This window comes from Vombatus ursinus, unplaced genomic scaffold (assembly GCF_900497805.2).
Source record: "Vombatus ursinus unplaced genomic scaffold, bare-nosed wombat genome assembly UNPS02014792.1, whole genome shotgun sequence".
NCBI classification, from domain to species: domain Eukaryota; kingdom Metazoa; phylum Chordata; class Mammalia; order Diprotodontia; family Vombatidae; genus Vombatus; species Vombatus ursinus.
Window position 1 is genome coordinate 6,772,593 of NW_020954570.1, and position 27,604 is coordinate 6,800,196.

A 27,604-nucleotide genomic window follows, 5' to 3' on the forward strand; every position below is an offset into this window, starting at 1 on the left:
GATCAAACACCAAATCATAGAAACAATCAATAACTTCATTCAAGAGAATAATAATAATGAGACAACATACCAAAACTTGTGGGATGCAGTGAAAGCAGTTCTTAGGGCAAGTTTTATATTTCTAAATGCTTACATGAATAAAATAGAGAAAGAGGAGATCAATGAATTGGGCATGCAACCAAAAAACTAGAAAAAAAAAAGAATGAAGGACAAACAATAACAAGGACAAGCAATTCCATTCCAACACTGGGGTGTCAAAGGATAGTGGACAGAACACTAAACTTAGACCCTGATGATTTGAGCTCAGTTCCCAACTCCAATCTTAATACTTTATTAAGTAATTCTGAAATTTGGATAACCTGTAAGTGTCAATTTCCTTCTTTGTATGAAGGGGATAATAATCCTTGTAAACATCTGTCTACCTAATAGGGATATTGTGAAGAAAGCGATATGGAGACTAGACCTGAGATTTCATTGATAGAATAAATACTCAGGTCAGGAAATTCCCTCTATAGCAAGCAGGTCAGCAACATTTCTGTCTTAGAGTTACTGAGAGTTTTGAGAAATTAAGTGACTTGCCTAGGATCACACAGCTAGTATGTTTCAGAATTGGGACTCAAATCCCAATCCACTCTTTGAGGTCATTTCTCTAATGACTATGTGTAATTGAGTACTCACTTGAGTAATTACCATTCAGCACATATTAAAAAGAATTGACCACATCTAGATGAAAGAAGAGTGATTGATTACTTGAAAAGTGTTTGGTATATTTTTTTCAGCTTGCATTTGAGTTTAGAGAGTTTTTAAAATCTATTCCATTTGAATCCCCTAGATAATTTGAAGCCACAGAAATTTCTAAAGAAAAGGGTTTGTTTTTTTTTAATAATAAAATATTTGGCAGCAAAGCCAGTGCCGATGGCCACATTACATTTCCTCCCAAAGGTCAAAAGCTGGCTTCCTCAGATTTATCAGCTATTGCAAAAAGCCTCTACCTGCAGTCCAGGCATTCTTCCATTACACACTTTTGCCAGAGGAAGGGAAGCAACATTGAGCTTGATGAAAGACAGAAGGATTGGCATCATGGTTCTTGTAAATACTTTAGCTCATGAGATGAAGCTATTAAGAAAATAAGATAATTGTCAATGCTCATCAAGGATACATTAAGAAACAAATGCAAGATTATGAATCTCTGCCTGACTGGTTTGTTAGAGAAACTTCAGGACAGTGATTTATTTGCCTGGTATTCTAGGCTTGACTGAAGGAGTTTGTGAGTCATAATTTTTCATTACATTTGAATGTACGTTACCATTTTTCACCAAGTAAATAGCACTTTTTTCCCATAGGCATGATAGTGCATTGAAAGTGACTTAGAGAGTTAATCAAGAATGTCTTTTGGTGACATCTTCATTGATGAGCAACCTGGGTTCTAATTCTGACTGCTATAAATGAATCATATTACCTTGGTTAAGTTGTAACCTATCTGGGGATAAGTTTTCTTTATCTGTAAAATAAAGGGTTTAAAACAAATTATCTCTAAGATTCCTTCCAGCTCTACATTCAGTGATTCAATGACCCTAAACAGATTGGAGCAGATCATCCAAGGTGCAAGACATTTAAAAGGTTATATTGTTTATCAGATGCTTAGAAATTTTCACTCATTTTTTACTACTATATCTTATTATACAGTTGGGTTAAAGTGTATACGTATTATCATTTATTTACAATTTATTCTTGCTAGGCCCTTAAAAAATTTCAGGTCCCTTTCAACAATCTAAGTGAAAGAGAAACATAAAATCAATAACAAAACTATCCATGTAGTAAATTATTGGGGCAGCTAGGTGGTGCAGTGGATAGAGCTCTGGCCTTGAAGTCAGGAGGACATGAGTTCAAAACCAGTCTCAGACACATGACATTTACTAGTTGTGTGACCCTGGGCAAGGCACAAGTAGACAACTTGTTATATATCTATTAAACATATATAGCAAGAGGTAAAAATATACAGAAGATTAAAAGATATTTCACTACAAGGTCAGTGAAACTAGGGGATAGAAAGGCAAAAACTTACATGGTTGTATTTGGTCACAAAGTTAGAAGTGGGTAAGTGATATCTTTTAAAAAATTACAGAACATTTAGTTGAGGAAAAATTCATGATGAAATGAAATTTATCCCTCTGTAATAAAAAATTAAAAATTCAGGTTTTTGCTAACTCAATTTATACACAACATAGATTGAACCTCTTCCTTTGACAGCATCAGGAGAGTTGGCAAGAAGCATCACCAAAGTCTTTTGGGAACTTCTGGTAATACAAGCAAATTTTTTCCTCTTAAAACAAAAAAATAAGAAAAAGATCCATTTGCCACCAAAAAAAAAAAGCAAAAAAAGTAAATTATCACTAAAATAGATTTCTACAGAACTTCTTTCTCTCACCATGCCATCTAATCTTTTATCAGTAACTCCTTGGAAGAGTTCCATGATTCAAGTGGCTGATGAAACAATACTACCCATACCATTTTAGGAATGATGTTTACTAGGTCAACTGGAATTGGGACTCTGAAAGTACTACCTATAATTATCCAGTAATTCAAAATAAAACAAACAAAACCCCAAACTTAGTGTCATTTCAGTTTAATTCAACAAATTGAGTGCCTTCTCCTTGTTCTATGCTAAACTCTTAGAAGATTCAAACATGAATAACTTAGGCATAAACCCTCAGGTATAAATTTTGCAATACATTGTGGGATGGAGAACAAAACACATATACGTACACGTGTATGTATCTTGATGTAGAATCTGGGAATTTCCTCTTCCAATTTTCTCAGTGAGTCTCCCAGACAAGATTGGCTCAGGTTCAAGGAACTTCTATATCTGCATCTACTCAAAACTATTGCATATGAGATCATCATCAGTGTGTATTTTTTCTTATTAGTCAAAGGACTCAACTAATGAAAGGCATTTAATTAAATAGCATTATTATGACCTCCACATGATCCTGGATTCCTCATCCACCCTAACTCCACATAGCCAATCACTTGCCAAATCTTCACAATACCTCTGCTATCCCTTCTTTCCATTCACATAGTTACCATCTTACTTCATACTCTCATCACTTCTCATTACAACAGCTTCCTCCTAATTGGTTTCCATGACTCACTTTTCTAGTTCATCCTACACACAGTTTCCAAAGTAATTTTCCATAACTGCGTACCACTTAAGGAAACTTAAGTGACCATGCCACTCCCCTACTCAGTCAAATCCAATGGCTTCCTATCATCTCTAGGATAAAATATAAATTCTTTTGTTTAGCTTTTGAATTCCTACACAACTTTTTCCCAACCTAGTCTTCCCAGACTCATTGCACATTACTCCTGTCTCATTATGTGATAGTCAAACTGGCCTTCCCTCTTTCCTTCACATGGGACCCTCATTCTCTTGCCTCTCTGCCTTTGCATTCTTCATCCCGCATTCCCAAAAGGGTGCCCTTCTTCACCTCTGCCTCAGAGTCCCTCTGATTTATCTTGCATCAGTAAACTGTCAGAACATCTTCTTTAAGATTTAGCTCAACATGAATCTACACCTTCTATATCAATTCTTTCCTTATCCCCACAACTACTTGTATCCACATCTAACTACTTTTTTACACTTGTGTTTATTAATTTATTATAAATATATAATATTATAATTATATATAATACATAATAAATCAATAAACTAAATAAACTATGATAAACTAAAAATCGATATCATATGTTTATGTTGTATATATTTATATGTACTTGTTGTATCCCCCATTGGAATATAAGTTCCTTGAAAGCAGATATTGTCTCATTCTTTACACTTGTATCCCCTGCACCACCTGGCACAATGTCTAGTATATAATAGATGTATAATAAATGCTTGTTGTTGATTCATTGAAAAGTAGAAATAAAACATTCTCCCCACCCCCAAACCTGGGGCATACTCTCTCACAAATATGCACATCAATACAAGAAATGGATAAACATAGGGAACACATAGATCAGCACACATGTAGAGAATATATGTGGCTAAGGGTACACCTATGATGGGCAACTCATTCCTCGGATGCTCTAGGCACAGAAGTTCCCAAACTTATTTGGCCTACCATCCTCTTTTCAAAAAAAAAATTACACAGCACCCTCCTGGAAATCAACTTTCTTTAATCCTTTAATTTTTTTTTAATATGCTTCATTTTAAACTACTACTACCACCCTGGATAATTCCAACACCCCCCCAGGGGGCAGTATCACCCACTTTGGGAACCTATGCATTCTAGGGCATCTTCTGGCTATCTCATTGTGATGTCTCCCACTGAGCTACCACTGTGCTATGTCCTAATGATTTGCTAGTCGTATAGTTTCTACTGTGTTTTGCTCCCCTTTCTCACACTACCTCATCTTTAAGAATTATCATATTGAACCTTCCCCGGAATCTGTAAACCGAATCTAATTTGTGTAAAGTTGTCCAAAGACAATCACTCAGTAGTTTCCTTTGATATCTAATCTAGCTGTTTTAGTAAGTCTTATTCTTAGGAAGTTCTTCATCACCTTGAATCCCCAGGTAAGCAAGTCACCATCTTCCGTATTGTCACAATTATCTTATATTTGAAGAGAAGATCATTATTCAGTTAACTCATAGTTGAGAAAACATACTTCAGTGTCACAGCTATGGTCAGCAAAGCATTGATTCAGATTATATAGCCATTTAGACTAAACTGACAAGTCAATTCTGTCAACAGTTTGAATTGGCCCTGTACATAACACATAGCCTCAAGAAGATTGGTGCTTATATTGAGAATTCTACCTACAGCGAGGTAGAAATTATTCTATAAGGTCAAGTGATAATAATGTGTGAACTATTAGAGTCAAGATCTACAAGCCTAACCAACACGGTGAAATAGCTTTTTATACATTTTGCTCTGTCCCTAGAGCAAATCAAATGCAGTAATTTTTAGTCCCTAGATTTGACTGGAGAAGTTGTTAGGTTTAGGTACTGTAGATGTCATATAATTGAAGAAAATAAATTATTAAAAAAACCTAACTGCTTAGGATGGCATCAACATACGATATGTTGCAGTTTCCTTCTTTCCTGATCATTACTACTTTCAAAACATTTTCATTTTTTTAAGTAGAGAAAAATAAGTAAATGTAAATGAGGTGACCTTTAATTCAAGAAAGTTGGAATTATCCTATCATGTGATGTTCCTTTATTGTTCTTTGGAACTGCGTAACCTATAAATTCAGCATTATTTATATGGTACATTAAAACAAAAAAATGTAGCCTAAATTATTATTAAATTATACAAATATAATGACTATGTTACGATAGTAAAATATATCATGCAAATTGGAGCTAATTTTATAATACCCCCATTTAATTATGTAACAGAATGATGGTGCTATAAAGTAGGTCTGGGTACATGTGCATACATATACATACATATATACACACATACATATGTACGCATATGCATGTGTGTTTGTGTGAGTGTGTGTTTAATTTGAACAATTTTACTTCCTGTGATTTCTTCATTATAGTGAGCATGGAAAATGAATTTGCCATAGAGAAAACAAAGGGAGGGCAGATGTCTGAGGCATTACACACTAGAGGATTTATCTAATTAATATCTTTCATTCTCTTTGGGTGTATAAGGTGGAGATTGCTTCCCTTCAGAGATGTATAAAGTTTCTGGTTTGCTGTCTTTTTGCCATGTCAGCCAGAACAGCTTACAAAAATGCTGCTGGGCAGAATATTTTAAGAGATTTGTTTTGAGATAAGGGCTACTTGAGCGCACGGCATCACAAGTAGTTTTTGCCTCCCAGCTGTGTTCTTTAACAGATGGGCTTTGGTGGAGGCAGCATGGGATGTGGCTCCACAGAATTAAGTTTCAAACATCACTTAGGAAAAAGGTTTGAAGAAAACAAGGTCAGTATCCATCTGATGGAGAAATTGAATTGAATATACATTTTTAGTGAGAGATAATGACTTCTATTTAGAAAAGAAGAGGGAAAAGAGAATGTTCTATAATCTAGGACAAGTGAAAATCTGTCTGGGAACCATGGAAAGAAAACATTTTAGTGCTTATTGACCCTTCACCCCTTGTTTTAGACTTACTGTTAGCCAGCTATTTCTTATAAGTAGAATTGTCAGCACATGAAATGCCAACCCTCCCACACCAATTCTATAACTTTTTTTAAAAAATTTCTTACCAAATTTGTGAAGCAAGATCTGCTGAATTATAACAAGCTAGAATTTCAAAAACAAAGAGTCAAAGACATTGAAATATTTTAAAATAAAATTATAGCTCTAAAATCAGTAGGGGCAGATTGATTAGCAGTTCCTGCAATATCTCTAAAACTGTAAAGAACGGGGGTGGGTGTGGATTTAGGCTGAAATGGGTGTCCATAATACCTCTACTTATGTACCTCATTAAGAAGTTGCCCTAAGATAGAGCTCCTCTGCCTATTAGCTACCCCAGGCACATGAAACTCATCTTTAATAAACCTACACTCCCAATTTGTGACATTTTCCTACCCTGTGAGAGTACTTCACTCCTCCCTCAATGACTCAATATCAAGATGCTTTCTCTAGGGCAAAATATGTTGGGGAGAAACAATATGGATTTAATTTATCTTAGCGTAACAATTTACAAACTTTTTTGATTTTGTACTCCTTTCATTAAAACCATTTTGAATATGCACCACCAATGGGTATATTTATAAATTATTTAGAGATGCTACTAATAATCACATGCATTATAAAACTTATATAAAAATAGACATGAAAACATATTAGCTGAAGATGAAGTTATATTTGATTCTAGAGAAAATAGGGTGCTATTGGAGATTATTGAGTAGGGGCATGATATGATCAAATATACACTTTAGGAAAATTACCTTTGCTTCTCCTTGGAGGCCAGATTCAACACAAGAGAAATTGGAGGCAAATAGATCAATTAATAGGCTATGGCAGTAGCCCGGGTGAGAGGTGATAAAAACCTGAAGTAGGGTGATAGCTATATGAGTTAAAAGAAGGTGACACATACAAAAAAAAATGTTGTGAAGACAGTAAGGCCAAGATTAAGTAATTAATTGAATATGTAAGGTGAGGGAAAATTAGGAGTCAAAGATAACACAAAAGTTTCAATTTGGGTGAAAAATGTGCTCAATTAGTCAACAAGCATTTATTGAGCACTTACTATGTGTCAAGCACTGATACAAAGAAAAGCACAAAAAAAAAACCAATCTCTGACCTCAAGAAGCTCACATTTAAATGGGAGAGACAACATGTAAACAATATAAGTGTAAGTTATACATGTACAAATAAGTCATGTATGTGCATATAAAGTAATTTGGTAATGGTAACTTGGAGGCAATTGCACAAAGACATTAGCATTAAGAGGGATCAAGAAGGGTTTCTTACAGAAGGTGGGTTTTGAGCTGAGACTTGAAGACTAGGGAACTCCACGGGTGAGATGAGGAAAAAGAACATTCCAGGCAGGCATAGGGAACAGCCAGTGAAAATTTAGTGGCAGGAGATGGAGTGTCTTCTTTAAGGAACAGCAAGGAGGCTAATCATTAGATCACAGAATATGTGGGATGGAATAAGTTATAAGAAGACTGGGAAGGCAGGACAGGCCAGGTTGTGAGGACTTTAAAAGTGAAATAAAAATAAATGTATATGTGATACTGAAGGTAACATGGTCTGAATTGAGTTTTAAGATCAGTTCAACAGTTGAGGGAAGAATGGATTGGAATAGGGAGAAATTTGAGGCAGGAAGACCAACTAGAAAGCTGTTGCAATAGTCTATGTATGACATAATGAAGGCCTGAAACAGGGTGATGGTAGTATCAGATGAGAGAAGTGACTATCTATGTGAAATATTGTGAAGGTAGAATTGATAGGACTAGATATCTGATTGAATATGGGGAATAGTTAGAGAAAGTGAGGAATTGAGGATAACACCTAGATTGTGAGCCTTGATGGCTAGAAGATGTGGTATCCGTGATAGTAATAGGGGAAAAAGGAAAATAAGAGAATTTTAGAGGGAATATAATGAGTTCAGTTTTAAACATGTTGAGTTTACAATGTCTATAGCATTCCAGTTTTAGATCTCCAATAGGCAGTTAAAAGATGTGAAAATGAAGGTCAGGAGAGAGGTTAGGTTAAGTGGCTTTTAGAACCATCTGCATAGATGTGGTAATTGAATCTGTGGGAATTGATGAGATCACTAAGAGAAATAGAGAGTCCAAGATACAGCTTTGAAGGACACCCATGATTAGTTACCACAAACTGGATGAAGATATCAAAAAGGAGACTGGGTAGGAGCAGTCAAAAAGATAAGAGAAATGGAAGAGAGTAATGTCAAAAAACAAAGAAAGAAGAGTGTCAAATGCTGTGAAGAGGTCGAAAGGATGAGGATTGAGAAAAGGACTTTAGATTTAGTCATTAAGAGATTGTTAGTAACTTTGGATAATAGGATTTCATTCTGTTGAATGAGGAGTTTGGAAGCCAGACTATAGAGTTAAGAAGAGAATGAAAGAAAAGGAACCAGAAGCAGTAATTGTACATGTCGTCTTCAAGTAATTTAGTCATAAAAAGGAGGAGAGATATGATGATAACAAGTAGGGATAGACATAACAAGTGAGGGATTTTAAGGATAGAAGAATCATGGGCATCTTAGTAGGAAGCAGGGAAGTAGCCTGTATTTAGGGAGAGATTCAAGATTAGTGAGAGAGGGGACAACAGAGGAAGCAATCTGTTGGAGAAGATGGGCTGTAATGGAATCAAATGTGGACTTAGAGGGGTTTTACTTATGAAGGAGAAGGGCTACCTGCTCATGTGAGAGAGGGGTAAAAGAAGAAATGATAGCAAATGGCATGTGAGATGAAGAGGAGGAGAGGATGATTCTTGGTGAATGACCTCCATTTTTTCAGTAAAATAGATGACTTTCAGCTGAGAGGATGAAGGGTGGGGGAGCCATGGCAGGTTTGAGGAGGAATGAGAAGGTTTGAAACAGCCAGTGCAGTAAATAGGGTAGGGAATAAATTAGGGAAGTATCAAAGGATCATTTTGCTGTAATAAGGGACCTCTGTCTCAACTGGGCCTTCAACATATATGTTAATATTCTTTGATATGTAAGAATTTCAGAGTTCATGAACAGTTGTGAGTGACGGCAGAATCAAGCACATCACCATCTCTGGTTGTTGTTGAGGTGGATTGAAGGAATAGGTCACAGGAAATAAATAAATTCAAGAACTGAGAAGTTAGGGTGTTTGAAGGAGTATCAATATGTATGCTGAAGTAAATAACATGAATTGAATATGAAGTCTCATGAATAACATAAAATTTTAATGGATCCAGTCAGACAGTTTCGTGATGGTCTCCGATTCACTCAGCAGCAAAAGGAACAAAAGCAGTATATGATGAAAGTAATCTAACCTTGAGGGTTGGGATGAGAGATACTATAAGGGGGCAAGGGACTCAAACAGAGGGGATAATGTAGATTTGAACTGTTTCATCAAGGGGTCAAGATGGGGGAAAATGGAGGTATAGCCAGTGCAAGAGTGATGACTTGGGAAATAACTGAGGAATGGAGGAATTGAAAGTCACAATGAGGATGAAGAACAGGTTTAGGGGTCAGAGGACAGAGAAAAAGCTGGGAGGGCAACAGATAAAGATCAAGTAAAGAAATTGCAGGGAACAAAGTAGAACATGTGAGTGATTGCAGAATCAAAGGTGTCACTATCTCTACATGTAGTTGAGGTTGGTTGGAGGAATAGGTTATGCAAAAGAGTCAGTTGAGGAACTGAGAAGTTACAGTGTTTGAGGGAGTATCAATGTTTATATTGAATTGCTCCAGTATGAGGATTGGAAATGGGTCAGAAAGATCATTAGCTAGATACTGAATTCATTGAGAGAGAAAGGAGGGAGTCCTGGAGGACATTCAATAACAGCCTCCAGAATTTTGATTGAGTGATAGACATGCATTAAATGAATCTCAGAGAAGGAGATATTGTTGAGTAACGGTGTTAGAGGGACAGTCTGGAGTAGGCAATGGAAGCAAGGAGTATTTTGACTCAACCACCACAACCAGTGAGTTGGGGGTATGAGTGAAAGTATATCTATTGCTGGAAAAGTTGGCCAGGGATGCCTGTCATCAGGAGAGAATCTACTGTCAGTGAGTACAAGATAGAGGGAATAAAAAGGGAAAAGGTTTAATATGAAAGCAATCCTCCTGGTCACAGAACAGACATGCCCAAAGAGCACAGTGGAAGGGGTGGATGGATCTGGAGTAGGACATTAGAGGGATTGAGTTGAGGGAATTGGGACCAAAGTAGTGAGCAGTGGGGGACTACCACAGTGACAGCTAAGGGTGCATATTCACTGGAATGGTAAGAGTATAACCAAGTCAACTATGGAGGAATGAGTTTACACAGATTATCAATGACCAGAAAAAAATCTTTTGAGGGAATGAGGTGATGAGACTGCTCAGGGATCTTTCATATTTACTCTTGTAACAGATGATGATGCTGAATACTGTGAGGCCCAAGGAGCCTACCTCACAGCAGACATAATCAGGTGAAGGTAAATCCCAGGGCAGTCTAGATAGTATTTGGGAGTTGGACAGAAGCTAGAAGCTGGAAATTATAGATGAGTTTAGCCTGGAAATGGCCTCCAGAGCACTGGAGAAAGCCATGAGGTAAAGATAGAAGCCAGAAGCCTGAAGCTTGGATTGGGGTGTAGGCAGGGCACCCCAGCAAGTCTCAGATGAAGAACAGTTTAGGTGTCAGTGTCATATTTGTTTATTAAAAAGAGTTTGGTAGGATCCTTCTTGGCTAATATTCCAAATAATTTATTAAAACTGGAATTAGTTGATTTTTTAAATGTTTGATAGAATTTACTTGTAAATCTGTTTGGTACCGGTGTTTTTTTCTTAGGGATCTAATTTATGGCATTAGTGTTCCAATTTTTCCACATCTCCACCAAGATTTGTTATTTTCATTTTCTGTCATCTTGGTCAAACTGATAGATGTAAGTTAGTACCTCTGTTGTTTTAATTTGCATTTTGATAATCAATAGTGATTTGGAACACTTTTTCATATGACTTTTGATAGCTCTGATTTCTTCTTCAGAAAACTGCCTATTCATATCCATTTGCCTCTTGGATCATGACTGATATTCCTAAAATTTGACTAATTTCTCTTTATTTTTGAGAAATTAGGCCTTTATCGAGAAACTTGCTATAAAATTTTTCTCAGTTTCCTGCTTTCCTTCTAATATTGGCTGCATTGGTTTTGTTTGTGCAAAAACTTGTTTTTAATGTAACATAATCAAAATTGTCCACTTTACACCTCATCATGCATGCTATCTCTTATTTGGTCATAAATTCTTCCCTTACTCATAGTTCGGACAAGTAAAGTATTCCATGCTTCCCTAATTTGCTTATGATATCACCCCTTATCCATCTTCTTTTCTGATTACACATTTCTTTTAGGAATCCTTTATTTCTATTCTTCTAAGTTCCTCATTTATTATGTATGTAAACTTTTCATACATACCATCAATTTCTCTATTTTCCCTTGTGTGATGCCAATTTTTTACTATTCAGCAACTGTTTTGTTCCATATCTTGTAGTCTCATAAAAATATTTTTATTACTAAATGGGACTTAAAAGTTGAGCTTTTATTTCTGAGAGTAGTTGGGTTCATAAATAGAATTTTTCTGTTTTCCTTCTGTTTATGTTTATCCATTTCTTTGTTCATTTGTATTGACTGTCCCAGATATACATGGTGATAGAGAGACCATAGATTATCTATCCAAACGTATGTCATACTCCAGACAATAGATATTTTTCATCCACACAATCATTTCTGTATGGATGGTCAGGCCAAACTCTTTTGGGTGGTAATAGATTTCTTCCAAAAGGCTCTGCAGTGTCCTGGGAATTGATGCAACTAGAATGGTATCATTTGAAAACAGGAGTAACTCTAGGACCACACTGTCCATAAAGAATTATTCTCTCTCATAATAGGGGTAAAAACTTTTGTTGAGTATTTTGTCTGCCCATTTTATGTTGCCCTTGATAGTTATGATCAAAGGGTCATTGAACAAAATTGTATCACTGTTGTTAAATCTTGAAAGAAATATTTAATCATTTTATTTGAGTAGGTGAGAGATGGGGCAGTTAAGTGGCACAGTAGAAAGAGTGAAGGGTCTGGAGTTAAGGAGACATCTCTCTGAGTTCAAATCTGGCCTCTGACACTTACTTATCTATGTGACCTTAGGCAAGTCACTTAACTCTGTTTACCTCAGTTTCCTCATTTGTAAAATGAGCTGGAGAAGGAAATGGCAAACCTCTCCAGTATCTTTGTCAATAAAATTCCAAATGGGGTCACAAAGAGTCATACACAACTGAAAACAACCCCACCAACCCTCATGACTACTTGGACAGTTACGAGAGGGCACAACTCAAGGCCATCAGGTGAACTGCAACATGAGCCTGCAATTACGCAAAGCAAATACCAAAGACAGAGGGATGCAGATGAGCCCACTGGTGCACAAGTTCATCTAATGCTTGCTAGAGCAACCACTGGCTTCCCCATGAGATTCTTCTATTTCCCAGGGCTCCTAATCTGCCTTAGCCAACAAGAAGGCCAGGGGAGAGGGAAGGTGCCCTCAGGGGTGGTGGAATCCAGACCTCAGCAGCCCTCTTTGCCAGAACCAGAAAGGACCAGGGTGGCTGAAGAAAAACCAGAGCAGTTCGACAAGAAATTCCAGGAGTCTGCTGTCCCCAAATAGGAGACCTAAGATGTGGAAGCAGAACATCAGAAGGAGGGAACCACTCTTCCCAAGAAGGCCACTTTCCAGTTTTGGGAACAGAAATATGGCTACTTTCACTGTAAAGACTGCAAGACCAGGTGGGAGCATGTTTATGTCTGGTGTATTTCTGGGAGTAATAAAGTTTATTTCACACAACTATCATAAGTACCAAAAGAGTTTTAACCCTTCTGGAGTGGAAGGGATCCAGTGCCAGACACGCTCAAAGTCTCCTTGCTCCTGTTCTCAGAAAAAAAAGACACATTGACCTAGAGATGCCTGGTTGCCAGGAACTCTGTGGCCACTGCAAAGACAACAGACTATCCCGTGATAATATATACAGTTTTAAGTACATTGTCTGAAGAGCAATTAGGGTGCCGATGGGGTCCTGTGTTTCCTTTTGCGGCATTTTGTCTAATCTTTTGTAACTTGACTTTCACCTGGCATTGAAAAATGGATCAAGCTTTTATGCTTTTTGTAAAATTTGTAGCACAATTATTGAACAGTATAATTAGAATGAAATAAGTGGGTTCCCCTTACACCCAAAATAAAATATAAACTTTGAAATTTATATACCTTCACAACCTGTCTCTTTCCTATCCTTAGAATCTTCTTAAATATTACTCTCTTCCACATACTGATACAATCACACCATACTGGCCTATTTGCTCTTTTGCACATGAAACATCCTATCTCCCACACTGTCTGTCCCTCATGCCTGGAATACACTCCTGCTTTACCTCAATGCAATAAAATTCTTGTTTTCCTTCAAGATTTAGCTCAAATACTCCCTTCTCCATGAAGCCTTTCCTGATTTTCTCAGCTATTAGTTCATACACTGCCTAAATTTTCTTGTATTTACTTACGTATGTTATTTATAGACTCATGTATATGTGTATGTTGTTTCTCTCATAAAAAATGTAAGATCCTTCAGATCAATGTCTTTCTGCATTGTGTTTTTATCCTCAGTGGCACATTGTAGACAATTAATTCTTGTTAACTGGTTGATTGAATGTAGAGTACAGTTAGGTAAATAGCATGAAATCTGGTTGTAAAGATAGATGAGAGTCAGATCCTGGAGAGTCTTAAACATTAGCATAAGGAGTTTGTATTTTATTCTACAAACCTTATCCCAAAATGAAGATTCCCTGTATTGGGGCAAAGACACAACACAAGAGACTCCAGGATGTAGGACAATGTCTGGTTGAAAGGGATTAGAGTGGAGTGTCACTTTGTACAAGTGAATTAACCTCTCTGAACCACAGGATCCTCTCCTGTAGAACGAAGGTGTTGGATTCTTAAAGTCCCTTTCAGTTTAAAAAGCTATGATCTTGCATCTGTAATTTGTTATTGTTGTTGTTGTTGTTGTTTTGTGATCTACATCTATAAGGAAAAGGAAATGAAAGCAAGACAGGTCATGAATTATGAAAACAGGGAACTATTAAGTGACTAGAAGTCATAGTGACCAAAAACCTGTCTAGAATGAATGACATGGTGGGGCAGGTGGGAAGGCATTAGATTGTGAACAGAAAATACAATTTCAGAGCTCAGGATCTTGGAGACTGAAAAATTCCCAGTGATGCGAATCCCCATATGGTTGAGATAGAGTTGAAATGGCAGTTATGGCAGTTGATGAAGTTGATAAATTTAGAGATCATAGTGTGAGAACAATTATCAGTCAGACCTTGAATTCTATAAAGACTTTTTTTGCATAGGCTGTTGTACTAGCTCAGGATCATGATTGTGATCCTTAACTAAATTCATATTATTTAGGTACAGAAATACTACTTAATAGAGAGAGATGGCTAATATAACCCTGGATAATGGTTTGCTGTAAAAGGCTTACTTAACAGGCTGTGACAACCACATCCCATACCCTACAGGAAATGGTCCTCAAAAAGCAGCTTCTAGGATGAGAAGTTTCAATTTGGCTGCAAGTGATTCACACAGTTCATTAGAAAAACAAAAATTGAATTAAAATAAATATAGAATTCCATCTGTCCATAGTAAAAAATCATAATTACTAAACATTTCAGCATAACTCATATGTAACCATTTCCCAGTCACTGTAAATATTATCGTCTCTGTATTACAAGGTGTGACTATAAAGTATTTTTGTTTGTTGGCAAAAAAAAAAAAAACACATAGCAGAATTTATACATAAAAATCCGTATCATCCTCAAAGGAGTTATCTCAAGCAATCATACATATATTTCCAAAGTGCTCTCCTTGCTCAAAACAAATGTCAAGTGGATGCTGTAGCAGATTGGAAATATTATTGGATTTAGAGTCAGAAGACCTGGGTTTATATCCTTAAACTGCTTCTTCCCACCTTTATAACCTTGGAAAAGTCACTTATCTTCTTTGGAACTCAATTTCCTCACCTGTGAAATTAGGAAATTGGACTAGATGTTATCTAAACTCTTTTCCCACTCATAAATTCTAGGGAGCTATGAACAACCATCTATAATCTATGAGAAATTGCCTTCATACTCAGCTAACGTTATCTAATAAAATTAGTCTTATTGCTTTATAGCCACATCTCATTTTCTCCCGTTGTTTGATATTTCATTTCTTTTTTTATCTTTTTCTTTCATTGAATTTTTACAAAATTATTATCTAGCATGATTCTTATATTCTTGTATTATATCTTCTTCCTCTCCTTCACTCCACATATAATCAATGGACACATTTTGCTGTTTTTACCTCTGTAACATCCCTTGAATCTGGCCAATCTTTTTTTTCTAAATACTTAACTACCACCTTAGTCCCTCAAGACTTTTGGCCTGAATCATTGCAGCAGGCTCCTAATTGATCTCCCTTCCTTGACTCCTTTCTCACTCCAATAAATCCTCCACACAGCTGCCAAAATGTTTGTCCTTAAAAGCAGATCTGACCAAGTCATAATCTTACTCAGTACACCCCAGTATTCCTCTACTGATTCTAGGTTCAAACATAAACTATTTAGTATTTTAACTTTTTAAAATTCTGAATTTTGCAAACACCAAAAAAGAGATAGGAGATGGAGCATTTATGGATCATACATAGTAGAGCAGAAAAGAAGATTGTACATGCAATTGGGGGTTCCTGTTATGTAAAGATTACTTTTCTTATGAAATATATAAAATATTCAACATGTAAATTTCAAATATATCCTGATTGTCTCTTGCTCTTTCTGGTTTTCCTTTTATTTTCTTCTCCGTGTTAAAAATATGTCAATGACTTTTTCTTTCTCCCTTTCCTTCTTTCTTTCTTCCTTTCTAGGTTTCTTCTTTGTCTTTCCACCTTTTTCTTTTCTTCCTTCTTTCCTTCCTTTCTCCATTCCAGTGACTCCCTTCCACCACACAACCAAATTAGGAAAAAAGAAAAAGTCCTTGTAACAAATATATAGTCAAGCAAAACAAATTTCCGCATCAGACAAATCTGAAAATATATTCTATATATTGAATTCATCACCACTTTTTTAGAGGTGGGTTTCATGGTAGCATTAGTCCTCTGGAGTTGTGGTTGATTATTACATTGGTCAAAATTCTTTTGTTATTCAAATTGTTTTCTTTTCTTTTAAAAAATGTTTTTATTTTCAGTTCCAAATTCCCTCCTTCCCTTCACTTCCTCTCCCACCCATTGAGAAAGCAGGAAATACGATACTCATTTAATATATGAAGTCATGCAAAATATTTCATGTTAGCCATGTTGTGGGAGTGAAGCAAGAAAAATAAAGAGGTAAAAAATTAGTCTGCACTTAGAGTCCATCAGTTCTCTATCTGGAGGTGGATAGAATTTTTGATCATGAGTCTTTTGGAAAATTCATGGATCATTTTATTAACCAGAGTTGCTAATCTTTCATAGTCGATTATCATTACAATATTGCTGTTACTGAATATGTTGTCCTACCTTGCATGAGTTCATATAAATCTTCCTAGGTTTTTCTGAAATCATCTCCTTCATTATTTTTTACATCACAATAGTATTCCATTACATTCATATATCACAACTTGTTCAGCCATTCCCCCCTTCAGTTTCCAATTCTTTGTCACCACTAAAAGAACTATTATAAATACTTTTGTATACATGGTCCTTTTCCTTTTTCTTTGATCTCTCTGGGATATAGACCTAGTGGTAGTTTTGGACATGGTTCCAAATTGTTTTCCAGAATGGCTGGAGTAGGTTTTTCATAGTTGTTGACAGCTTGTATTTCTTCACTCGAGAGTTGTTCATGTATTTGCTGGGTAATGGCTCTTATTCCTACAAATTTGAAACACTTTTAAATCTTGGATATGGACTTTTTTCAGAAAAAAAACTTGCTGCAAAGAGTTTTACCATAATTGGGAGAATTAGAGAACTATTTCCCTTCTCATTTTAATTATATTGATTTTGTATGTGAAAAAAGTTTTAAATTTCATGTCCATTTTCTCTTCTGTGATTTTATCTCTTAAATAGTTATGAACTTGCCCACATCTATAGTTGCAAATATTTTTCCTTGTTCTGCTAATTTGTTTTTGATCTTTTATATCTAAGTCATATATCTGTTTTGGCTTCCCTTATTAAATGATGTGAGATGTTGCTCTACAGATAATTTCACACAGACAGCTTTCTAGTTTTTACAGCAGTTTTTGTCGAATACTGAGTTGTTAGTCTAGTAGTTGGGGACTTTGGGTTTATTCAAAAATATACTATTTATGTTGATTTATTTCTGTGTGCTATATATATCTAACTTGTTCCAGTGATTGACTTCTCTATTTTTTAACCAATACCAAACTATTTTGATGATTACTGATTTTTAATATATTTTGAAATCTGATACCAGTAAGGTTCCGGCTTTTGTACTATTTTTTCACTATTTACTTTCAGATTCTTGACCTTTTGTTTCTCAATATGAATTTCATTATTATTTTTTCTATCTCAATAAAGTAAAGCTTTTACAGTTTGATTGGTATGGGACTGAATAAATAAATTGTTAGGTAGCATTGTCATTTTTCTAATATCAGCATGCCCTGCTCATGAGCAATTAATATTTTTCCAATTCATTAGTTCTATCTTTATTTCTGTAAAGAATGTTTCATACATGTATTCCTATAATTCCTATGTGTTTCGTAGTAAATAGAGTCATTAATATTTTATACACTGTGTAGTTATTTTAATGGAATTTTTCTTTCTATCTCTTCCTTTTAGGTTTTTGATAATATACAGAAAACTTAATTTATTTCTATGGATTTATTTTATATCCAGCAACTTTGTGGAGGTTAGTTTCAATTTTTCTTTGGTTTCTTTGAATCTTCTACTTGGTCCATCTTATCAACTACAAAAAGGAAAAGTTTGGTTTGCTTTTTGCTTATATTTATTCCCTCAATTTCTTTCTTTTTTGGGAGGTCTCATTGTTTTAGATAGCACTTTTAGCATCATGTTCAATAGTTGTGGTGATAATAGACATACTTTAATTATCTCTGACCTTATTTGGAAAGCCTCTAGCCTTTCTCTATTTCATTATGATATTGACTCTTGGATCTAGCTAGATAGTATTTTTACCATTTTAGGGAAAAGTCCATTTATTCCAATATTTTCTAATTTTTTAACAGAAAAAAACAGTACTGTATTTTCCCAAAGGTTTTGAAATCATTTATTAATATAATCATGTGGTTTTTGTTATTTTATTAATGTAGTAATGTTTACTTATTCTCATATTGAACCAAACCTGCATTGTTGGCATAAATTTAATCTGATCATAGAGTATGATTTTTAATATGGCATTGTAGCTTCCTTGCTAATATGTTAGCCAATATTTTTATATCAATGTTCATTTGTAAAATTGGTCAATAGTTTTGTTTCAATGTGTTTTAGTTGGCAAGAAATTATTTGTATCATAGAAAGAGTTTGAAAGAATCCCTTCTTTTCCTAATTTTTCAATTATGTCATACTGGAATAAACTATTCTTTGTATGTGTGACAGTACTTTCTTATAAATCTATCTGGTCTTGTTTTCTTTTTTTTCCTCACTTTAAGAGGAAGTTTTCAGTTTGTTCACTTCTCTTTCTGATATCAGACTACTTCTTATTCCTCTATTTCTTATTCTGTTAAATATATATATATATTATTTTTTGTAAATATATTTGCATTCATTTAAGTTAACAGTTTTGCTGAGATATAACCAAGTGAATTTTAGATAATTTCCTTTATTTCATCTTCTGTTGTGAAAAGGTGGCACAGTAGATAGAGTATTGGGCATGAGGTTAGGAAGATTCATCTTCCTGAGTTCAAATCTAGCCTCAGAAATCACTGAACCCTGTTTGCCTTCATTTCCTCATCTGCAAAATGAGCTGGAGAAAGAAATGGTAAGCCACAATACTATCTTTACCAAGAAAACCATGCAAGGAGTCACAAAGAGTTGGACATGACTGAAATGATTGAACAACAAAATTATTTTAAATTATTTTTTTTGAAAATTTGTGTTACAATTTTCTTTTCCTCTCCTTTTTATAACACTTGTTATATTTAATTTGTTAATAAAAAAACAGCTCCTAGTTTTATCAAGTAAATATTTTTATATTGATTTTGTTAATCTCTCCTTCAATTTTTATAATTTCTTCTTTGGTATTTAGTTGGGGACTTTGTGATTTGTTACTTTTCTAGTTTTTTTTTCAATTTCATGCCAAATTTGCTTCTCTATTTTTTTTTGTCTTCAACTGGTGAAGACATTTAGAGATATAATTTTTTCCACATGGACTACTTTAGCTACATTTCTAGGTTTTTCTATATTGTCTTATTATTCTAATTTTGTTTGATGAAATTTAATAACTTTGTACAAACAAGATACATACTTGATAAATTGAAAGCAATCAAGAGAGGGAAGGCCCTAGCATTAAAGGGAATAAGGAAAGTCTGCCTGTAGAAGGTATCATTTTATCTGGAACTTGAAGGAAATAAGGGAATAGAGGAGGTAGAGATGGGGGGGAAGGCAAAAAAAATGCCCAGAGTCCTGGAATGAAGTATTCTTTTCCAGGAATAGCAAGGAGGTCAGTGTCAGTGGATTTCAGAGTATGTGGGGTAGAGGGAATAAGGTGTAAAAAGGCTATAAAGTGGGAAGGCAGGTTATGAATGGTTTTGAATGCCAAAAAGAGAATTTCATATTTATCCTGAAGGTGAAAGGGAGGCACTAGAGTTTATCAAGTAAGGGAATGATATAATCAGACCTGTGCTTTAGGAAGATCACTTTTGGGAGGGGGGAAGGGGGAAGCAATTAGTGACTCGCGCAAAGTCACACAGCTAGGAAATATTATGTGTCTGAGGCCAGATTCAAATTCAGGTTCTCCTGACTCCAGGGCTGGTGCTCTATCCACTGTGCCACCTAGCTGTCCCAGAAGATCACTTTGACAGCTAGTGGAGGATGGACTCGAATAAGGAGTGACTTGTGGCAAGGATAACAACCAGAACAATAGTCCAGGTATGAGGTGAAGGGGCCTGCAGGGTCAGAGGAGGGAAGAAGGCATATATGAGATCTTATGAAGGTAGAAATAATAGGACTTGCAACAGACTGGATATGTTGGAGGGAGAGAGGGAGGGAGAAGTTCAGGATGATAGGTCAGTTATGAACCTGAGTCCCTGAAAGGATGGCAGTTTTCTCCTAATGGATTGATTAAACTCAATTTTTCTAAATAGGTTTTTCTTGGTTGTAAGCCTTTAGTAAACTTTATGAGATCTTTTGCCATATGAAAAATCTTATTTCCAAGTCTTCTCATTGTTGTAGCTGTCAAGTCTTGAGTGGTTATGACTGTGTACTCCTTGGTACTCGAACATTTTTGTTTGACTGCTTAGAGTATTTTTTCTTTTACCTTGAAGCTCTGAATTTTGGCTATCATCTTCATTTCATTTCATTCTTCCAGGAGGTGACTGGTGAATTCTTTTTTTTTTTTGTATTTTTTCCTTTGCCCTCTAGTTATGATTTCTTTAAAAATGGTTATCCAAGCTTTTATTAGTCATAACTTTCTGATTGCCTAATAATTCTTAGATTATTTCTCATTGACTTATTTTCCAGATCAATTGTTTTTAATCATATATGCCAAACATGTGCTTCTATTTTGATTTTGTTGTAATGTTTTTGTTTATTTGTTTGGTCTTGTGGGGTCATTGCTTTCTGTTTGATCCGTTCTTTCAGGGAGTTAAATTCTTGGCAAGGCTTATCACCCCTTCTGTTCTAAGATATTAAGTTTCCTTGTCCTCCATCCTTACTAGCTGTCATTTGTGTTACATTTTATATCCTTAAATCATTTCTTCCTGGGACTCTTGCAGTCGTTTTGGCCAATATGTTCTTTTCTCTCAGAAATGACTTGAACTTGTAGTACTCTCTTTTACTGGCTTTATACATCTTGGACTCCCCTCAGTTCATTGTTTTCAGCATTATATTCTAGTTAATCTTCTCTTCAGCCTTAGTTTCTGGATTGGTGCTTTGTATTAGGTCAAACTTTTGACTCTTCCGTCCCTACTTTTAGACTCTGGGAAGGCCTCGCTTGGTCATGCATGTAGTAGCTAAGACTGGATTCCACCTTCTATAGGAATTCTTGTGCTTTGGCTCAGTCTCCTGATAGCTCAACTTACATTTTGGCTTTGTTCCCCTCTTCCTTTCTTCTTATACTATTCCAAACCCAGAATTGGCTCTGTCCCTTGTTATGAACCTGACAATCTCCACCCAGAGGTTGTTGTTTATGCTGATAGCAATCTTCCTGTGAGAACTTAGGTGTTTTGCTTCCCAAATGCTGCTTCGGCACTTTCTCCTGTGGTGGCTTGGAGTGCACTTCCTGGGTGCTGTTGCAACCTGGAGAGTGGTCTGGTACTATTCCTTGATGTATCAAATGAGATAATATTTGTAAAAATATTTGTAAAATATTAGCAAAGTGCCTGGCACATAGTACATATTTAATAAGTGCTTATTCCCTTCCTCTCCCTTTCTCCTATTAGGTGAACAACTTGAGTAATGAGTTTTCTTCACATTGATTTGGCCTGGGGTCCCACTCAGGGTCCCATGCCCTTTGCCTTCTGCCTACCCTGTCTTATCTACATTCAGAGTTTCAGCAAGATTCCGGCAATCTTTTGTGCCATCATGTACTGGATAGAAGACCTTATGCCTATTTCTCTTGAGGTTACTTTATCATTACTCATTTGGTGCAACTTCATAGATTGAGTGGAATTTTTGTGTGGGATGTAATCTCCTTTAGGATCTAACATAATGCCACCTTCCCAACTCTGTTGAGCTTTTAAAGCCCTACCCAACCTGCTTTTCCAACTTCTTTGTATGTGACTCCCTCTCCCACCCCCTGTAATTTGACCTTTTTTTCCTCTGGTCCTTATACATCTCCTGTCTCTGTACCTTTGTACTGGATATCTGATATGCCTGTAATGTACTCCCTCCTCCTGTGCTTCATTGAATACCTATATTTCTTCAAAACTCAGCTCAAGCACCACCTTTGAAGCCAATTCCCAAAGGAGAAAGAGTTCCAAATACGTTTTGAGTGTACTAGAATTTGTGCATAACTTTCCAAGATGACAACTTTAAAGAGGCATATATTCAGTTGGATGCAAAAGTTCTGATGTTTGCTAAAAGAATCAGTCCCATTGTTTATAGTTCAAACCTTCAGCTATCAGATGGTCAGTACCCTCATCATCATTCAAAAAATATCATTATTATTCTCTCTACTCACAAAGCAAATGGAGGCAGGGCACACAAAGGCAAGAGTTGGGGGAAGGAAGATAGAAGGGTAGTGGTTCTAAATGGTTGAGGCAGACTTGGAAAAAGCAAAAGCAAAGAAAATGAAAGCACTATCTACATTTCAAAACCTTTCCTGTGCTCCAATCCTACTCTTCTTGTTGCTATGGCCACAGGTTATAGGCAAAGAGGGAAATCTATTAGGAGATCAGGTCTCTTGTGATCTCTCATTCCAAAATCAGCTTGTAACTTCTTTTCACTCAATCAGAGACATTTATTTTATTCTAACAGTCTTCTTAAGATCTCACAGTACAAGCTTTGGATATGTTTTGTGACTTAGCCATTTTCTCTGATGTGGATTATTGTTCTTTAGACGTTTCAGTTGTATCCAACTCTTTGTGCCCCATTTGGGATTTTCTTGGCAAAGATACTGAGGTGGTTTGCCATTTTCTTTTCTAGCTCATTTTACAGATGAGGAAACTGAGGCACACAAGGTTAAATGACTTGACCAGCGTCACACAGCCAGTAAGTGTCTGAGGTCAAATTTGAACTCAAGTCTTCCTGATTTCAGGCCCAGCATTTTATTCACTGTGCCACCTAGGTGCCCTGTCTTCTGATGTGAAGCAATTGATAATTTTCTTGGCAGTTTTTTTTTGCAGTTTAATTTAATCCATTAAAATGAACTCCAATACCTTTGGTTGTTCCCTTCATGAGGTCTTAGCCAGTCAATTCCCATCCTATTTCCCTGATACTTTTTCATGTGCATTGCAGAGCTATATATACTAGACAGACTGGCAAGTTATCATGCTTAGTTCGACTGAAAAGAAAGGACATGGTTTATTCTCACCACGGCCATAGGATCGCTTCAGATTTTCCATTCCTTTAATCATTTTCCTCACAGCCTACACATCCCTCCCCTAGAGAAGACAAGGAACAAGGAAGCAACATGTTTTTATTTTACCTGTCACTTGGCCGTATGTAACCACACAAATACATTATTTTTATTTGGATCATGTCTTGTAAATATCTAATGAATGTTTTCTCTTCCTATTAAAGTGCCAAGTTCTTTAATGGCAGGAATTTTGTCTAGCCATGTATTATGTACAGCTCCCAAAACAAAGTAGGCACCTTAAACAAAGAACAATCATGCAAATTTCAATAACAATGCAAGAACAAGTTTCTCTGCTTCTAGTTTTCATTTTCAGTTTTCACTCTTAGGGCCTGCAGTAATTTACTTACATGAATCTATGTTGGGGGTTACTGGTAATATTAGAATGAGGGTGTACCAAGAGAGGCAGCAAGGTGGTATAGTGGATAGTCCTGCACTTGGATTCAGGAAGACCTGAGTTTGAATCCTGCCTCAGATACTTGTTAGCTATGTTATTCTGGGCAAATCACAATGTTTTTGATCCACATTTTCCTCATCTATAAAATGCAGATGATACCAAAATTTGCCTGAAAGGGGTGTTGTTAGGAACAAATTATTAACATAAGTCTTTTGCAAATGTTGAGCACAAAAAATTAGTCTAAGAACTTCTCTATCTCATAAAGTGGAAGAAATACTATTGACAATAAATGACTTTTTTTAAGTTCCTGTTTAACTCTGGCTTTGGTCAGATTGACAAAAAAAAAAAAATGGAGATCCTCAGGGGATGGGAACTGAGCTGAAGGATGGGCAGTTACCCACACTCTCAAGTTCCACCTTTGACCCTGACCTTAGAAGAGGGATGATAAGAAAGAGAAGCAGGGAGCAGGAATGACCTTCATGAGGAGTTTCAGGAGGGTCAGGCTAGCATGAAGCAGAGCCATGACTGGGAGAAAAAAGAGGTGACCAGATTGTAGGCCATAAAGATAAGGTTGATCTTTTGCTACTAATGTGTGCGAATGAGGAGAGCAAAGCTCTTCTCCCACCTGGACAACGAAAGAGACATTTACCCAGGTTAATGTCACCTGATTATCTGGCCCTCGCTGGAGAAGTCGTTCTCTTGGGAACCAGTAATCTCTTCCACCTCTCAGGGAAAGTTATATATCCCCTTTTGACTACTGGTAAAATTAGCCAGGTGTGTACAGACTTGTGTATTCCATATCTGTTACTTTTAGTTTAGATTTTTGTACTAACCAGTAATTCTGACCTTAATTGATTACTATATGTAACTTAGAAGGGACAGAAATCTAAATTATTGAGATTTTATGAGTTTGTCAGTAAAAACTGTCTGGGGGTTGGTTCAGATCTACACATTTAAATAGAGGCTAGAATTTATTAGATTGTGTGTGTATGTGTACTATGTATATGTGTATATATATGTATGTATATATACTTTATATATATAATTTATATATAAAGTATATATATGAAGTAAGTGTGTGTATGTGTATGTATGTGTGTGTATATATATTATATATATATAATGTATATGTGTGTGTATATATATATATATATATACACTTTTAATTATCAAGCATTTTTTGGGTCCCTCCTACCTCCTCCCATTTCAGGGCATGGGGAATTTTAAGAAATACAAAACCTTTACTTTTTTTGTTTTTTGTGAGGCAATCAGGGTTAAGTGACTTGCTCAGAGTCACACAGCTAGTGAGTATCATGTGTCTGAGACTGGATTTGAATTCAGGTCCTCCTACCTCCAGGGCCAGTGCTCTATCCACTTCACCATCTAGCTACTCTAAAACCTTTATATCTTGTAAGCATGGTGAAACAAAACAAACTCACACATTGGCCATATCCAAAAATGTATTTCTCGTTCTCCATATTAGTACATCACATCTCTGTCAAGAGATGGGCAGTCATTCTCCATCATGAGTCCTCTGGAGTCATAGGTGATCATCGTATTGATCCAAGTTCTTGTCTTTCAAAATTGTTTCTTTTCACAATTATTGGTATTATGCTGTAAATTTTTCTCCTGGTTCAGCTCACTTCACCCTGCATCAGTTAATACAAGTCTTCCAGGTTTCTCTGAAACTTTTAATTTCTTATAGCACAACAGTATTTCATGACATTCATATGCTATAATTTTTCAGCTATTCCCCAAAAGTTGGACATTCTCTTCGTTTCCAGTTCCTTACATTGATATTAGTGAGCCAACTCTGAAAAGATACCCCTGATAAATATGAGCTGGGAGTGCCTCAGAAGTGAAGTAGGGCAGACAGTTTTCCCTTCCCCTGGAAGACAGAGGGCTTGGGGGTTGAAAAATTGCTATCCCCATCCCTTCAGGGTTTGTCTAGATAACAAAGTTAAGAGTGTACGGGGTATTCAGAGAAGACTAGCACCTCTGGTGTGAGGGCTTGCTAAGCCCTTTTCAGGGCTTTTCATCCATGTTTGGTGTCCACCTGGCATTCAACTCTCACCTGTGGCTCTAAGAAGCTATAGCATGTATTGTGGCTGCATCCCAGTAAAACTGTCTCAACAGACAGGCTAAACCAGGTTGAGGGTAACCAACAGGCCTTCTACCTGTCAGTGAATTAGGAAGATGCCTATCCCAAGCACATGAAGACTCCCTCCCCTCTTTCCCAGTGGAATGGGTGGATGAGAACAATTTGTTCCAATGGCTATGAAAGCAGTTGAAGCAGGTGCTATGGAGCACTTAGATCTAGGTCAGACATAGAAGTTGCCAAGGTCATCTACTGTATCCCAGGCCATCACCAGTGATCTTGATTTTTGTCTTGCCACTGGACTTTGATGACTTTGGAAGAGACAGTGACACTGACAGCTTTGCCCAACTCTGCCTCATTTGAATTCAATTCACAGGTGAGTCAAGACATCACCCAATAATGTCATTAGTGCTTTTCAAAAATGAAGGATAAACAAGAAGAATAAAATAACAAAGTTAAAAGAACCTTAACTGATGTTTCTAAAAGTCAGCAGTGATAATTGAAATATAAAGTATTATCTTCTGTAGGGCACAGACTAAGGAAGCCCAAGGAGTTATTAAAGAAGACTTTCCCACATGAGTGGAGAGAGGAGTGAGTTCCCTTGACATAAAAAAACAGAGCCTTAGGCTCCAGGATAACTGATAACTCAGCCTGCCTTGCTCACCTGAATTGATTGATTTTTTATCACATTGTTTGTCCTTGTCTTTGCTTTTTTTGTTTGTTTGTTTGTTTGTTTGTTTGTCTCTCTGCTCCTAGGTCCTGGGATTTAGAACTAGAAGGAACTTTACAGCAAATAATTTGCTTGAAGTCACACAGGGTATAAAATTTATCAGGTCCTCTCACTTAAGAACTCATTAAAGGTTTACTAAACCTTTTTTGTCTTCCACCTTCTAAAATAGGAAATAATGTTTTATTCAGTTTTAAGTTCTTTATGTATGCTATGAAAGGCATAATGTAATGGATCTGAGCTGTCCTCAGAGTCAGAAAAACCTGAATTTAAGTCCTGCCTCTGGTAGGTACTAGCTGCTTGACCCTAGGCAGATCCTTAATTAATTTGTGCCACAAGACAACTCTCCTAGACTATGTAAATTGCAGGAAAGATACTGACCTGGCTTAGTAGGAAAAATTTCTTTACTCAGATTTCCCTACATTGATAAAATCATAGATCCAATCCAAATGCAGTTAGAAAAATACAGGATGTAACACCCTAGATTTCAATTTTTGCTGTTGTTCTAAGAAACTACTGCCATAGTTTGGATTTTGTTATCTAACTGTTTTGTTCCATTAAGGAGGAAGGGTTTATGGTATTTGATAATACTAGGTTCCAAGACTAGTCTTCTATTCTGTAGATGTTGGTACTCCCTTGGTCTTGGATGGCTAGATAGTTCTCATGCAACTTTGCTTAATGTTGGTGTGATTTTAGAGGAAGAGGGATTTTGGTTTATCTTTTTCCTTCTGTGATTTCTTCTTTTCCATTCCATTTGAGATTGACTATGATTTCAGATGAGAAACACTTTGCAATGAGTCAGAGAAATGAAATTTCAGTGAGATGCAGAACACAGGAAAAGAAAATGTGTGAAAAAATCACATTGAACGGAGTTGTCTTGGTAGCTGGTAAAGTAGAGAGAGGAAATTCCCACACAGCAGGCTTTAATAAAATTGGCAGGCTGGAACACCTTATTGTGTGAGAAT

General features: G+C 36.2%; 1 pseudogene; it reads left to right on the forward strand.

Annotated features, from left to right (window-relative positions):
- LOC114048297 overlaps positions 1-13,197 on the forward strand; it is a 53,717-nt pseudogene extending 40,520 nt beyond the window's left edge.
- The last annotated feature ends 14,407 nt before the right edge of the window (positions 13,198-27,604 follow it).